General features: G+C 43.4%; 1 protein-coding gene and 1 pseudogene across 1 annotated transcript in view; one reads left to right on the top strand and one right to left on the bottom strand.

Annotated features, from left to right (window-relative positions):
* ARHGAP26 (Rho GTPase activating protein 26) overlaps window positions 1-16752 on the bottom strand; it is a 416968-nt gene that overhangs the window by 371384 nt on the left and 28832 nt on the right. The window lies entirely within an intron of this gene.
* Window positions 9834-12699, top strand: LOC102752815 (annotated as a pseudogene).

The following is a 16752-nucleotide window of genomic DNA, read 5'->3' as shown; positions in this document are numbered from 1 at the left end:
GCTTCATCACCTGAATACTGTGCTGGCATCTCCCTCCCACTTGTTTCTCCACCTGAGTTCCTCATTCTGGCACAGGGAAGAGAAGTAACATTTACTGAACTTCCAACACCTGCCAGGCACTGTGCTGGGTGCTTTCCATGTTCTGTATTTAAAAGCATCATTAGTCTCGGGCGCCCAAGGTCCACAATCCCATCATTGTCTCTGTCTCCCACCTCTAACCAGTGGCCAGGCCCCTTCTATGTTCTTTCTCATTATTTGACTTTCACTTGAGCCCTCTTCTTCCCACTCTCTGAGTTTCTCCCTACCTGGCCTCCCCACCCCAGTCTTTCCTCCAAGTGCACCATCTTAGAAACTACCATCTTAGGGGCCATGGTTGATCACATCACCCCTCTGCTCAGGACCTTTGAAGGCACATCCCTTTCCCTTCACACCAACCAGAAGTGCCTTGCCTGGCTCTCACAAACCCTCCAACTCACTGCCCACTGGTTCCTTGCAAGCCTGCTGGGCTCCAGCCAAACCACCTGACTCCCATCCCTGAGGCCAGGCTATACTTTCCAAGCCTTTGCTTACATAGTTCTCTCCATCTAAGGGGCCTTTTTCTCCCATTTCTTCAGGCCCAACTCCTCTTCCTCCAAGGCCCAGTGTGGACATGGCATCTCCTGCAAGATGCCTTTGCTTATTCCTCCCATGTAGCATCCCCCTCATGTGAAGTCTGGCTTCATGGGTTCACTCTGCCTATGGCACTATTAAATGGTGTTCTCCTCTGAGACTGAATGCCCCTTTGGAGCAGGGGCTGGATAGGCTTATCTCTGCAGCACGCAGGGTACCTAGTATAGCTCTTTTTAACAAAACAATATCAATTCACTCATTCAACACATATTGATTGACTCAGTGTCTACTATGCACGAAGGTGTTATAGGATGCTCGGTATACAATGGTGAACAAAAAAAAGACATGGTTCCCACCCTTATGGGCTTCCCATCTAGTGAAGTGACAAGCTTCATTAGTCAAATATTACCCAAATGAGTACACAGTTAGCATCAACTCTATGCTGCAGAAGTAGAGAACCAGTGTCCTATAGAAGAAGCACAGAAGGACAAGCAAGGCCAACCAAGAAGAGTGAAGCTGAGATGAGGCTGAGGAGTGAGTGGTGAGAATAGTAAGTGGCCAATATTCTAGGTCCAGCAAAAAGTCGGTGCCAAGGCCCTGTGGTGGGTGGGAGTGGGGGCCAATATGACAGAAGTCTGCAAAGCATGTGGGAGAAGGATGCAAGAAGGTGACAGGGTCATCTCAATAAATGTATAGATACATGACCTTCACCTGATTAACATACCTTTTTTTAGCCAATAAAACTAACCTTAAATCTATAGCAGAATAACAAATATAATTTAAAAAATACTTATTTTCCATTTGAAAGAATTTCCTCCTTAAATATGAGTTCAACCCCCTTTCCCCGCAAAATAATAATAATAATAATAATAATAATAATAATTAAAGTAAGTTCTCCTGGCTAACTGAAAAAGTACATGAGATCAGAATCTGATAAAAATGCCATGCTGTTTTATTCTTAATTAGAAGCTGGACACAAAACTGGGAAACAACCTGTCAATCATCCTGCACTCATACTAAGAGCAGAGGCTAACAACTATTGAACATTAACTAAGGGTGTTACATGCATTATCTCATTTGATCTTCACAAAATGAGGCAGGTAGGAATATCATTCCCATTCTACAGATAAGACAACTGAAGCTGAGAGATGAATAGTTGGCCCCATGTCACACAGGTGATGAAACAGTAAGGCCAGGATCTGAACCAGGTCAATGGGACTCCAGAGCCTGTACCTTTAACCACGGTACACACTGCTGCACAAACTCGCTATGCTGTCAGCACTTCTGGGAGCATTTTTAGTTTTTACCTCCCCTTGTTGCACCACATACTTAAGCTACTAACCACTGACAATGCAAAAAGGATAACATGATCTCTGAAGGAATGCAGTCAAACTTCTGGTGTCAGCTCCCTTCCTGTTCCAGGTCTCCCTCAAAACGCCCAACTCTTCCTCCAATTTTAATAAAGAAAAGTTTCCCAGTTCATTGCAATACTTAATATCCTGAGAGAACAGGAATTGGAAACTGATGAATCTTCTCAGGCTACATCTCAGCCAAAGTCAACAGACTCCAAACCCCTCTTATAGGCAGTCGCTGTTTACAGAACATGTAACCGGAAGAGGGGGGTTTTAGATTACTGGAAAACTCTAGCCGTGGTTTTCCCAACTCTTCACAAAGTTCTGAGTCTTGTCTGAAGAACAATATCACACTTTCCTTGTCAACAAATCCTTCCCCAAACTATCTCTACCATTCTGTCTCAAATCCTGTCTGTAAGTAGCCACGGCACAGGGTGGATGAAATTGTGCATCTACTTGTGGCCTGGCTGACCCTTCTAGGATCAGCCAACCAGCCTAGGTCACCACCAAGATCTCATTAAACTAGTAATGGTGGCCACCACAGAGTCAGTGCCCAAGCCTGAAGCTGGCTCACTTTCTAGAACTCCCACTTCCCTCAAAAACCCATCGGAGCAACTCAAGGCCTAGGTAATACAAGTGTATTTTGGAACTGTATTCCTGAACCACACTGTTACGGGCTGAAGCGTATCCCCCTAAAAAGTGTATGTTGAAGTCCTAAGCCCCAGTACCTAAGAATATGACTGTATTTGGAGATAATGGCCTTTAAAGAGGTAATTAAGGTAAAAAGCGGTCATTCTGGTGGGCCCTAACCCAGTATTACTGGTGTCCTTATAAGAAGAGATTAGGATTCAGATAATAGCAGAGGGAAGACCATGTGAAGACACAGGGAGAAGACAGCCATCTGTAAGCCAAGGAAAGAGGCATCAGAAAAAACCAACCTGCCAATCCCTAGATCTCAGGCATCTAGGCACTAAAATTGTGAGAAAATAAATTTTTGTTGTTTAAACCTTCCAGTATGTTGTACTTCATTATGGCAGCCCTAGCAAACTGAAATGCACACCATTCAAGTTGTTCCTAACTCTAAGTAATTCCCCTGCCACTCTGTGCAGGGCACAGGCAGACTGGTATCCTTTCTGAAGCAGTCAGCCCATCCAGTGATGGTGAACCTATGACATGCGTGTCAGAGGTGACACGCGAACTCATTTTTTTGGTTGATTTTTCTTTGTTAAATGGCATTTAAATATATAAAAATAAATATAAGTCTTTGTTTTACTATGGTTGCAAATATCAAAAAATTTCTATATGTGACACGGCACCAGAGTTAAGTTAGGGTTTTTCAAAATGCTGACACGCCGAGCTCAAAAGGTTCGCCATCACTGCTACAGTACGGCCACTGGGTACAAAAGTCACAATTAGACAGTCCACTGAGTGCTTGAGTCAATGAAGACTTCTGTCTTTCAGGGAATGCGGGCAAATTGGGCAGATCCAGGACAAAAACCTTATATCTGTTTTGTTAATTACAGAATTGATAAATAGAATTTTTCTTTTTAGAATAGAAATGAATAGAATTAAAATTGAGTCAAACCCATCCAAAGACAGATGTCTAGACTTAGCACCAATATCTCTGTTCTAGACTGACTAAGCTTTTCCTGTAGCAGTAATAAAGAACTGTGTTAAACAAATCCTTTCAGCACACTGGAAGGCCAGGATTTCTGCCCAAACACCCTCAATACTACAGGAAGAGAGGAGGGGACCCTGGGGTGGGAAAAGCAGAAGAGAGGGGAGCCTTTCTCAGTTAACAAAAGGACAAAAAAATCCCTCCGCAAAATGTCATCCAGAGCATGAGAATGTCAACTCATCACAACTCATCACGTAGTTAGGTGTTGAGTAAGCTTATTTCAAGAGTGGCCAGTAGTTTTTAGAGTCCTATGGTTAGGATATGAGGCTCCAAGCCATGCAAGATTCCTAAAGGTTGTGGGGCTTCAAGAATTACTTGCAGGCTAAGAAGCAAGGAGAGAATATTTCAGTTGGGTGCTGCTGAAGCTAAAGTAGCAGGAGGGGGAGCTCAAAGCCTGGTACAATACTGGGCACCTAAGTATCATAATTAAACAGCCAGCATTTATTAAGCAACCACTGAGCCAGGCCCTGTGCTAAGGACTCTTCGGCTGCGCCAGCTCACAATAACCATGGCAGGTGAGGCTAGTATTACTCCCATTTAACAGCTTAAGGCCAGAAGAATATGAGCTCAGTGAAAGCATGTTTTTCCCCCATTTTGTTGGTTAATATACCCCCTAGAGCATACAGCAGTGGCTGGCTTATAGCAGGCACAAAATGTTTATTTGTGGAATAAATGAAGAAAGAGGATACTTGACAATGTCACAGAAGGAGCAGGCCCTGGATCTGAAACCATGCTGTCAACCTCCAGAGCCCACACTCTCAGCTTCTGCTCTGTGACACAGGGGAAAAAAAAAAAAAAGTTGCTCAAGAGATGGGGGAACTCCCGGCACATAAGACAGTTTGGTCCACGGCACGTTTCACAGTATCTACGCCATCTGCTCCTCAGCACTGGCAACGTTACTCTGCACCCAGAGTACAGAGCAATTATTCAAGGGACCCGTGCCCATAGATGATCACGGAAAAGGACAGCCGAGAATGCTCCCTTCCCTTATACCTGTGACACTCCCTGAGGCTTCACACACAACAACTTGTGTTGTACCCAGTAACTCACTGTAGTGTGGGAGGGGGAGATGGAGGAAACGTTATTGGAGATTTATTCATCTAACGCGCCAGGAATCTATTGGCTACAGCTGGTTCAATCTACAAAGGAACTTCCCAAAGCGTGATAATAAGGACACCAATTTGCAGTGTACAAAATCATTTTAGGTGGCACGTAAATAAACAATAAGAGTTGATAGGTTGATTTCTATGGTTACTTTGGTTTGGGGCAAATTATACTGGTGTTTTATTTATGGCCAAGTTATAAAATACTCTTGTAAAACAAAGAGTGTCCTTTCAAAAAGAACAAGTACACCCATTTAACGAAAAATATTAGGTGAACAATAGAATAGGTGTTACGTCAATGTGGCAGAAAATCATGATAGAAACACGTGAGTGACTAAAGTTTGGGAAATATGGTTTCCTGGAACTTTCTAAGTTCTCTGTGTCATATGTTCCCATCCCTGCAATTCACCCATCCACCCAGATGTGCCATAGATTAAAAGGGAGAGAATTTATAGAGAATACGTTTTAAATTTTCCATCAAAATCTCTTAATAAATGGCTATACCTGAGAGAGGGATAGACAGATTGATCGAGATTGAGAGAGGCAGGGAGAGACTGAGAGACAGAGAGCAAACACACAGACACAAAAGGCATGTTCATGAAGTTATTATGAAGTTAACAACAGGGCTTGACCTGGGGCTGAAGTCCTGCCCTCTGCCTGGAGAGAGCTGTAACACAGAGCTCCCTTTGATGCTAAATTCCACACTGATTCTTTCGGCTATTATTTTATGGCATGGTAGCTTAGCTCAGCCCTGTCCAAAGCATTGTACTGAGGTCTCTGGGACCTGTTCCAACAAAAACACACAATGAGGCCTTCTCTCTCTGATAAAGCCAGGCGCCCCTCCCTCTGTGATCGGCTCCCCTACTCCTCCCAGACAAAAGTAAAGTCCCATTCTGAGAAGAGTTCAGCCAGCCAAATGCTGCCTTCTCCTCCTTACCTTCCCCATTGGGGATGATCAAATTTCAGGTAGGCTGTGGGTCTAGAGTGAGCTGAGCTCCAGGACAGAACCTAGGGGTGTGGTCAGCTCCAGGGGAAATAAGAGCACCTTCATGGCTAGAGAAGGAAAATCTGAAAGGGAAGCAATGGTGCCACAACCATTGCCAAACAAACATAAGCCCCATGAGTGCAAGGACTTGCCTTATTCATCTGTATTCCCACAGCCATACACAAACAATGTCTGATGCTCAGTGGGTACATAGTAAGCACCTACTGAATGAACAGATGAATGATTGGGTGATGAATGAATGAATGAGTGGGTGGGTGAATGGATGGATGGGTGAATGGTGGATAAATGGCTCCAGCAGGGCTGGGAAGAGTAAGTGAAGAGGAGGTATAACTGTAAGATTATTTTATTCCTTTTTGCTTGAGAACTAGCAACAGTATAAACAGGAAACCCCAAAGGACTAATTTTCCCTTTTCACAGCCACCCCTAGCAGGTGGTGCATTAACAGCAGAACTCTTTTGACCCCTGAGCCATCTAGGCTCATAGCAGATTGCACCAAACCAAATGCCTTGACTCTCCAGATCATGCTCAGATATCCCAACCTGTATTCTTGATCTCTATCATCTGAAACAAGGAAGAGATGAGCCGTTCAGGGAATGATAATGACTTGCACTGACTGACTAGATCCCTTCTTCTGAGAAGTTCAAAGTCCTTCACATCCTGGCTTCCCTCAAGGGACTCTATTTAGAGTATATATGTTGTTTTTTTTCTTTCCTTCTTTTTCTGTTTGCTCATCTGAATTTTCTAATCACTCCACATGAACATAGGTTACTTGAGCAATAAAGATGTCTAACACAGACTGATAAGACACACGAATACGGCCATTCAAAACAGACCCTGACAGCGCATATCTACGTTCCATTTTAACATTTTCAAATGACAAAATTTAACACTACCATTCCATGCAATTGCATTCACCTAGGCCCTCTGAAACGCAAGCTGTAAATTCCTGATAAAAGTCAAAACTCATGACTTAAAACCAGAACACCCAGTCATATAGGCACTTATAAAAGGGGCAACTAACTGATGGGCTAGGTGCCAGAGAATTAAATAAGTAAAAAAAAAACACACAAGCTTACTAAGCAATACACCATATATGGGTAAAACATATGTTCAGAGTTCACCCGTGGTAAGAAAAGCTGTTCTTCATCTCTCTTCCGGTGGCAGAAACTTCCACAGCAGCTGACAGGGGCCGAGTACCATCTGTAATAAGAGAAGAGCTTTTCTTTTTGGTGGGGCTGAATGGTTCATCTTGGAGCTCAACTCTAGTTTCAAACATATGGACCAAGCTCTAAGTAGCTCAACCACCAGCTAAGAGGGCCTCCATTTCTGCCCAGTCCTGGGATTTCATTATCAATGGCCAATCCATTCCACAAAGCAATAACAAGGAAAGCAGCTGGGCTAGCGATTAGAAGACCTGACTTCTAGATCCAATTCTAGCCACACCCTGCACAATTCAACCACTTCATGCCTTGGAGACTCCATTTTAAGAGAAATTAGTAACACCAGCCCTATCTCACCGGTTGCTGAGGATAAAAATTAAGGCAAATGTTAAACTGTGTAAGGGAGAGACGGTAAAAATTAAGTACCGCTAAGTAAAATTTGATACTAGTTAGATGAATGGAATTTCACCACCTCGAACTATGGCTGAAATTTAGGCAGGAGAGAGAGTCAACTGTTGTTCAGTCCGACGTTCTCCTAAAACACAACATTCTTAAACTTAAAAATAAAAGAAATAAACAGAACCTTCCAAGTTCTCATTTTCCATCCACCTTCCTCACTAGGAAATGGCAAAGCTTTTAAAGTACGGCCAGTGAGAACCGCATGAAAAAAGCGAACACTAAGCCCCCAGTTTCCAAGACAAGCAAGGGGGAAGCCACCTGCACATGGTCCAGCAGAACCCTCTGTCCCAGCTGGTGCTCCCACCCTGTCCTCAGCCCCCTGGAGCTGGGGTTGCAACGTGGGTGTGAACTTGAACATTCTGGCCTTGTATCAAAAAAGGGGGGGTAAGGAGGACAGCCAGGTCAAAGACTTCCCAAGGCTGAATCAATAGAGCTGTCTGTAGACAGAGGGGCAGCAAATACAGTGTATTAGACACACCAGGCTGTGCGGCTGCCTCAGGGAGTCTTTGCTATGCATGGCCCAAGGGCTCCATCCCCCATTCCCCTTCCATACACAAGACTTCCACAATAAAGCTGGCCTGATGTGCTAGGCCTCTGGGAATGAGATTTGAGGTAGAAATTGCTGAACTGAGAGGCTTGGGTTTTTAAGAAAACAGATTGCATTTGAATCCTAGCTGACCCCTTACTGGCTCTGCATCTCTCATCCAGTGGCAAGTTAAGTGAACAAGTTGCTAAACATTCCTGACCTTAAGTTGCTTCACACAAACATGAACTAACCATACCTTTCTAACACAACTGTTGACAGGGTCAAATTGCATCATGCCTGAAAGCACTTTGCACAGTGTTCAGCTCAATACATTTCACTCACATGAACGTCACACAGAGCATCATCACTTGTTATTATTCACTGGGAAAAGTGGCTGTGTGTACTTCAAGATTATGTTACAGAAACTCGCTAATTCCATGCCTGAGAGGCGCTCTAGTGCTACCTTCACCCTTGGGACAAGGGCTGCTGTTCTGTCCCACAGATCTCACCAGGGGACTGTTTCTGCAGAGCCTCCAGCCTCAACAGAAGACTCACCCCCGCCCCCAACACACACACACACACACACACACACACACACACAAAAGGTGTATACCCTGAATAGAATCAACTGTCAGCTTGCCCCAAACCTGCAGAGGAAATCCAACCTGCACTTGGTTCTGGCTTCCTTATACTACCAAAGTGACTAAAGATGACATGTGCCCACCAGCTGCCTGCATTTACACAGAGTCAGGTATCCAAGTAATGGGGTTACATGCTGGGATCGTCCTTTCCTGGTTTCACTAACCTTTTATTTTGTTCTCATCCAGGCATCACTCCAGTTGCCCATATGCACAATTATATAAAAAAAAACGAGAAAGGAGGCAAAACACAGCGACCACCATGAATATCAATAGCTCCATTTCCCAAACCTTCTTTGGAGCAGTGGTTCCCAGATTTGAGAATTTCAACAACCAACATGAACTAAATACAGAGATATAGACCCACAGACACATACTGTTGCAATATTTTCTTATGTCAAGAAAGCATAACCATTTAAATATATAAAGTGATATATATAATCACTTAATATTAAAGAACAGTCTTGACTATTCCAAAATAGTAAGAAAGACACACTCACAAAATAAGACACAAGCCTCTGCATTATATAAATTTAGTTTTTGGAAAAACTCATATTTTATTGCCCATGTTTTCTCAGCAAAAAATGTGGGACTCAGCATTTAAGAACTGATGTTCCATGAGGAGGTATTGCTCCTTTCCCGTTAAGGACTATCAGTGCTGCAAGAGGATAAAATACATCCCAGAATGCATGTCCAGAGACAGCAATGGAAAGAGAAGCCTTCTGCCCACGTTGACAAATATGACAAGAGAAGCAGCGTTAGCCTCCAGGAACATCAGGGTCTCTCTGGCTAACTCCAGCTGCCCTTCTTAACTTTCCCAATTTAAAATCTGTCCAGCTCACCTTTCTGGGTCCTGGTACTTTACTCCAGGTTACTGCTGCTTTACTGGCTTATCCAAACCTCATTCCCACATTTAAGACTTCCTATTAACCCATCTTGTTACCCTCTTCTCTCAAAAATCTGCTCAACTTAAACATAAATTTACCATATGATTCAGCAATTTCACTCCTAGTTACCTTCCTAAGAGACATGAAAGCATATCTAAGCTTCAATTGCCTCATGTGGAAAATGGGAATAATCACAGAATCTTGCTCATAAGCGCTACTGTGAGGATTACCATGACAATGCACAGAAAGCACCTACCAGTGTTGAGGCAAAGTCACAAAGAAGTGCTCAGTAAATACAGCAGTTACTGACACCTCCTGGTCCTGTCTCTCTATAAACTATACAGTCCTCAGTTATCAAGGACCAAGATTTTTATTTCTTTTGTATTCGTGTGTTCCCTAGACCTGCAGACAAGAGATGCTCATTGCTGGAGTCCTGCGCAGGTAAGGCTTCCAAATGGCCCCTGAAGCCTTAGAACACAGATGCCTACACGCCTGTGGACCCCCAACTTCTCCAAGGTGAACTGTGAGCATGGCTGCAGGGCTCTGATGATTCCATTCTTGACCTCCTCTTTACCACAAGCTCAACAATACCATGTAGAGAAGGAAGTGCCATCAGAGAGATCTCCTTCTGCCTTATTTCTCAGCAAAGATGTTTGGCTGCTATGCAACAAGTGTTTAATGGATGATAGGGCTTGTCGTGAAAGGCTGAGTTTCTATTAGCAACAACAAAAGTCTGGGGGCCACAGAGGAGCTGCAAATAACATCATATCCCTGCATCCTATTCAAAATTCTTCAACTCATTTGTAGTGATCATAAAGGCAGCCAAAGATTCCAAACAGTAGAACCAATGGGATTAAATTAGAGTTGGCAGATTTCACAAATAAAAGTCCAAAACAACCAGTGAAGTTTCAAGATGTCAGTTGCCAGATAGCTGACCAAAAGCAGAGATGAAGGCCCCTGTGAAGTAAAAGACGCTGAGAATCAGCCCCTCCCAGCTTCTTGCAGCCCGAGTCCGGCAGAAGTGCTTGGACATTCTTGTGTTGATATTCGTGTGTTTTTTTTAATGAACAAGTGAACCACACAGATTGTCAACATGGGACCAAGATCTACCATTCACCAAAAGTGGAAAAGTTATGAACCCCACAGGCCAACCCAAAAAAGGAGGCCAGAAGAGAGAATTAAAGGGAAAGGAAAACAGTGCATGATGGTACCAGCTGAGATTTTGAAGATGAAGAATCCCAAACAAATTATCCTAGACATGGAGAAACTGAATGAAATGGAGTTTTAATGCAGTACCATAGCCACAGGTAAATGAGAAGGTGCTGAAAGACAAGCATAAAAAAGCTGCGTGAAACCTCTGAACGTATTCTTCGACTCTGAAAAAGAGAATCCAGATATTTACAAAGAACAGAGGAAGCTACAAGTAGAATATGAAGAGAGGAGGGCTCAGCTTAGCCAATATTTTGATGCTGTCAAGAATGCTCAGCATGTGGAAATGGAGAGTATTCCTTTGCCAGATATGCCGCGTGTTTGTTCCTTCCAACATCTTGATCCAGGACATTCCACTTCCTGGTGCCCAGCCACCCTCCATCCTCAGGACTTCAGCCGATGGACCTCCGACTCAGGCAGTTTCTATTCTTCCTCTTCTTGGACAGGGTGTTTTGTTCCATGTTTGCCCCCTGGCAGAAAACCTCTAAGTCTGTCCCCTAGTCCACCTCTTCCTCAAGTCTTGCAAATACATGGCCCTAAAGTAAGCTTTGCCCATGGCTCTTCCCCGTCATCAGGAGATGAAGACATGTTATTTAGTCCTAAACTTGCTCTACAGGGTCATGATGACGATGTTTCCAGCACCAGTTAAGATGATGGCTATCTTGAGAACATGGATCAATATAAGCATGATAACAGTACTGATGTCAGCTACACGGACAGATCAGATGGAGAAAGTGAGGGGGATAAATTTGTACATCATGATGATAATGAAAGAGACAAAGATGAAGAAAAAAATCAGGTCTGAGTGTACGATTTGAAGATATGCCTGGAAAATCAAGGAAGAAAAAGAAGAACATTAAAGAGCTGACTCTTTTTCAAGCCACGATGCTTCCAGTGGCAGGTTTGGAAATGCCTGAGGAGGGATGGGAAGTAGAGGAATTTTCAGAGGACGACGACGATGAAGGTGATTCTGAAGCAGAAAAGCAACACAAAAACAGCATAAGGAAGAATCTGATGTTGCATTTGCTTCTTCACAGCAACAGGCTCCCCCACAGTGTTTCCCCTTCTCAGATACAAGCACCTCCCATGCCAGGAGCACCCCCTGCTCCATCTTTATGGCCACCTGGACCACCCCCAGGAGCTCCTCCATTTCTGAGAACACTTGGAATGCCAGGAAGGACCTTTACCCCGACTTTAAACTCCAGGACTACCACCAGGCCGACCTCCTGGCCCTCCCCAGGTCCACCTCCAGGTCTGCCTCCTAACCCTCCTCCCCAGGGACCCACACCAAGGCAACCTCCCCGTGGCATAATGCACCCACCTTTGGTGCCTCCCCTCGGACATGCCCCACCTATGCTTTTCTCACCAGCTTCCTTGCCAAGTTCTAAGTGCTCCACCCAACCTGAATCAGCGACCCAAGGTGGGTGACACGAGTGCTGAGAAGAAAGCCACAGCAACCATCAGTGCCAAGCCACAAATCACTAATCCCCAGGCAGAGATTATTCGACTCATGCCCACCACACTGAGGGTCTGTCAGGAAAAGAAAGAGGCTACTGCTGCTGCCCAAAGAAAGTAAGAGCATGACCCTGCTGTGCCTCTTGCAGAAGCAGCCCCCAAATCTGGTCCATCTGGTCCTATCTCAGTACAAACTAAGGATGATGTGTATGAAGCTTTTATGAAACAGATGGAAAGACTGCTGTGACAACTTCTGATGCCTGAACATGCTTCTGTTCACATCATTGGTTCATGCAGAAAGAGGCTCTTAGGAAACTTAGACAAAGAGCTACTTTCACTGTCACTGTATTTTCTAATTTCATTTAAGGTAATATCTTTATCCTTGTCTGGGAATTCACTGCATATAATAAGAAAGGGCATTTCATTCGAAATCAGTTGGTTACTGAAGCAGTTTTACTAACTTCCATTCCCTTTCATACTCCCATTTTCATCCCATCTCTTACCCTCTCCAATTCTTTGGGAACCTGTGATCAAGGGAATCTTTGTTACTTATTTGTCTTGATTCTTATATGTGCTGTGGGCACTGGAGTAGAGATTTTGGTGGGAGAGGGAGAGGATTATTTCACCCCAGCTTGCCTTTAGTGTTTATTTTTAATATTTTCTTATAAATATTTTGTAATACTGTAATAAAATGAATCACAACATCATTTCCTAATACAAAGTGAGATGTATGAGAAGAAAATGTACAATTATTTGATTAAAATTACTTCCCACTGACCTAAAATAAAAACACAAGACAGCCAGGTAAAATTAAAGTAAACAAATATTTGAGGACTGACTTATACTTCAAACTTTCCATTGCTTCTCTGAAATTCAAATTTAAGTGGGCATCCTTGATTTTATCTGTTAACTCTGAATTAAATCAATATCACAGATAACTATTTTCTTTCACTAACACATGAAAATCCATTTTCAATTCAATTAACTATTCTTTAACATATATAGAAAAATAAGGTTCTCTAATGTAGTGGGAGTCTATGTATGAAGCTGGATTAATGGACCTAAACTAGCCACCATTTACTGAGGGTGTGCCAGCAATGTGCTAAGCACTTTATATGCACTATTAGCTCACTGAATCCTCAAAGTAGCTCTAGTAAGGCTCATGTACTGTTATCTCTCTTTCACAGGTGAGCAAACGTAGGCTTAGAGAGGGTGGAATCAAACTCAGGTTTCAGCCTCCCAATTTAAACCAAAATATTAAGTCTAGGGACCACTTGCCAGACTCAGGTGTCCCTGAGCTAATTCTAAATCTCCAGCACCACAGTATCCTATATAATAAAAGAGAAACATGCAAATTAACCGTCCCTCTGCTACACTGACCAGCAAATCAGAGTGAGTATGCAAATTAACCTCATCGCCTCTGTGGAGACTGATAGCAGGTAGGAGGCAACTCCCAGCATGGCCCACTTGGCCGTCGTCATGGCAACCCGGGAGCAGGGAAGCACGGCCCACAGGCAGCTCCCAGCACGCTGGCTTGGCCATCACCGTGGCGACCCAGGAGCAGGCAAACACTGCCTGCAGACAGCACCCAGCATGGCCTGCTTGGCAATCGCTGTGGTGACTGGGGAGCAGGCAAAGTGTGGCCCACAGGCAGCACCCAGCACGACCTGCTTGGCAGTCACTGCAGGGTGCAGGTCAGGCTGAGGGACACACCCCGCCCCGCCCCGCCCCCCCACACACACATGAATTTCGTGCACCGGGCCCCTAGTATATTAATTATATTTCAATAAAGCTGTTTAAAATGCTTTTTAATGCCCACTTCTCTATCAATAAAACAGAGAAACTTCAATCCACAAAACCTCTAAAGCCACTTTGGTTGGTGATTATAATTGCTTTTTCTCCTTGCCATTCTACTGCCAGATCTCAGCTACTTCACCTTTCATGAGCCTTTCCACTAAAATTAAGGACAGAAAAAATAATGAAGGCGACCAAACTTTAAATGAGTTAAATCTTAGTGACTGGGTACAACTCTGTTAAAGGATGCTTTAGAAATAAGACTAAAATCAAAATGAAATTTGAAAAATGTCAATTTCAACACATCCATTTACAGCCTTCATCACCAATGATAATGGAGTTGGGCTACAAAAGAGAAAACCATAGCCGTTACTGATGCCTATTTTCCTAGGCATCAGTTGTAAACAAATGCCTCATTCATATAGAAGGTACCACAGAACAGTTGTTCTCATCTCAACACTCACAGCCTCTGGAGCTGCCAGGGACTTAAGAGGGAACAGATCCTCTTTGATGCTCTTTTCATTCAGTTTTTATCCACTTTCCACAAGGTTACTGAACCTGACCTACACCCACTCTAGTCTCCCCAGACAGACGGCAATTGTTTATATGGATGCTCTAACCAATGGCTGGCATTACAGACGAGCATGAATGGCACGGATTTGATGCATTTTTAAACAATGCAATGTTTCTCCAAGAAGTATCTCGTGGGCTACTCTAACCACAAGAGTTCAGGACAAGGCATTTTCATCCTTATTCCTCATCCTTATTCCTCATCAGGAAAACGGTTGCGTTTAGACACGAGAGTAGCCAAAAGCAGGAGGAATTCTTCAGCATATTTGTCTTTGGAAGGCACTATATCTCCTTGGTAACAGTTCTAAAATAGAAAAGGGGGGGGGGGGAACTTCTACTAAATCTTACACCTTAGCAGGCTGTTCTTCAGGCAAGGAACTTTTTCTCAAAGGGATGCTTAGGATTTTCATTTTGTTTTGTCTTTATTAAAAAGGGGCATCTAATACCTTTCAAATGGATCCCGTGGCTTCCTCATCTATAAAATGGAGATGATGGTAATAGTGATAGAATCACTACCTTATAACAGTGATTTTCAACCTTTTTCATTTCATGGAACACATAAACTAATTACTAAAATTCTGCAGCACAACAAAAACACATTATAAATTTTGCCAATTTGACAAAAAAAATACGTATAATTTTAATTCACTCACACCAGTCGGCTATTGCTGTGTTGGCTGCTGTCACTTTTTTATTTGACAGTCTAAGGGAAAAGAGGTCAGAGCCCCTGCCTAAACAGTCAGGTATTGAATGTTTTAAAAGTTCTTGTGGCAAATAGACTGAAAATCGCTGCTTTATAAGGCTGTTTTGCGGATTCAGTGAGAGCGTAAACAGGACTTACAGGTCTTGGCACGCTCGGCGTCATCAACAGATAGTAGCTCTGACTGTCACTATTCCCCAGTACAGCACTAGAGCTGTGGATATTAACTAGGGGATGACAGGAGGGAGAACTGGATGATTGTAAAACACAATTCAAAAGGCTCATAGAGAATTAATTCCACAGCTCAAGATCAAAGAATCAAAGCTATGCTGAGAAAACAATTTTTAAAAGAAAGAAAAAGCAGTCAGCCCTGTACCCCAACCAACTAAATCACACAACCACTGTTCATGTGATTAAAGATGCCTTAAGGCCCTGGCCAGGTAGCTAAATTAGTTAAAGCCTCCTCCAGATGCAGCAAGGTTGTGGGTTTGATCCCTTGTCAGAATCAACCCATGAATGCATAAACAAATGGAACAACAAATTGTTCTCTCTCTCTCTCTCTCTCTCTCTCTCTCTCTCTCTCTCTCTTTTTCCTCCCCTCCTCCCCTCCCTCCCTCTCTCCTTTTTTCTCTCCCTTCTTCTCTGTCTCTCTCTAAAATCAATAATTTTTTTTAAAAAAGATGCCATAACAACAGGAAATGGCACCTGCAATGTGATGACTGAATCGTACATAAAGACACATACCCTCTCATACTCTGCCCAACAGTGACCTGATGATCCTCATCAGGGAAGATCAGGACCCATTCGATATAAAGGTCTGGACACTTGCTTTAGGTTTGAACAAAGAATGAACCTGGCATCTGGCATCGCTTCCATCTCTCACTGCCACACCCTTGCTTTCCTCCCACCCAGACGCTAAGACCTTGCAGCTTGCAGATAGCAGACATACAACTTGGAGTTTCCAAGCATATGTGAGCACACGAGAACACGCTGCTGATTTCCAAGAAGATCCATGGAAAGTCAGGAAGTTACTGAACATCACAAGAAGCAGAAATAATCGGACTAGACAAGAAAAAGAGCCTGGGATTCTGACGGCCGTTTAATGTAAGAAAACCCCAAATAAAGGAAGAGGGATGAAGGGAAGGAAGGGACTCCAGTGAGTCATAAAGAGCAGAAATGAGTAATCTGTGTCTCTATGGTCCTCCCAGTTCTGCACCCCAACCTTTAAATTGGGTGAATGTATTTACCATTCATCTGCTTAGTCTGGATTTTTTATAGTTATTTATTCTGCAGTAAATACTTTCTGGATAATCATGCCAGACAATGGGAAGATAAGCATGGCTCCTCTCGGAGCTCACATCCAAGGATAATAGAAGGATAACAAGGTATCACTTTTAAATTTGTCCTGATGGATCAAGGCATTTTGTTTAACACTGTGCATCTCGCTGCATCGGCCCAATGAATCACAAGCAAGTGAATAAGCAGCTGTGAAGGCAATTGCAATGGTGCTCCTGTGGCTCACGTCACCCTCTGCAGCTCACAGAACAAATCCTGCTGAGAAATTCATAGGGACAAACCCCTCCGCCTCAAAGCATCCTGCCAGGAC

The sequence above is a fragment of the Myotis davidii genome, unplaced genomic scaffold (genome assembly GCF_000327345.1).
Source record: "Myotis davidii unplaced genomic scaffold, ASM32734v1 scaffold89, whole genome shotgun sequence".
NCBI classification, from domain to species: domain Eukaryota; kingdom Metazoa; phylum Chordata; class Mammalia; order Chiroptera; family Vespertilionidae; genus Myotis; species Myotis davidii.
The sequence above is the reverse complement of the archived record's forward strand: the minus strand, read 5'-3'. Positions and strand labels throughout refer to the sequence as shown.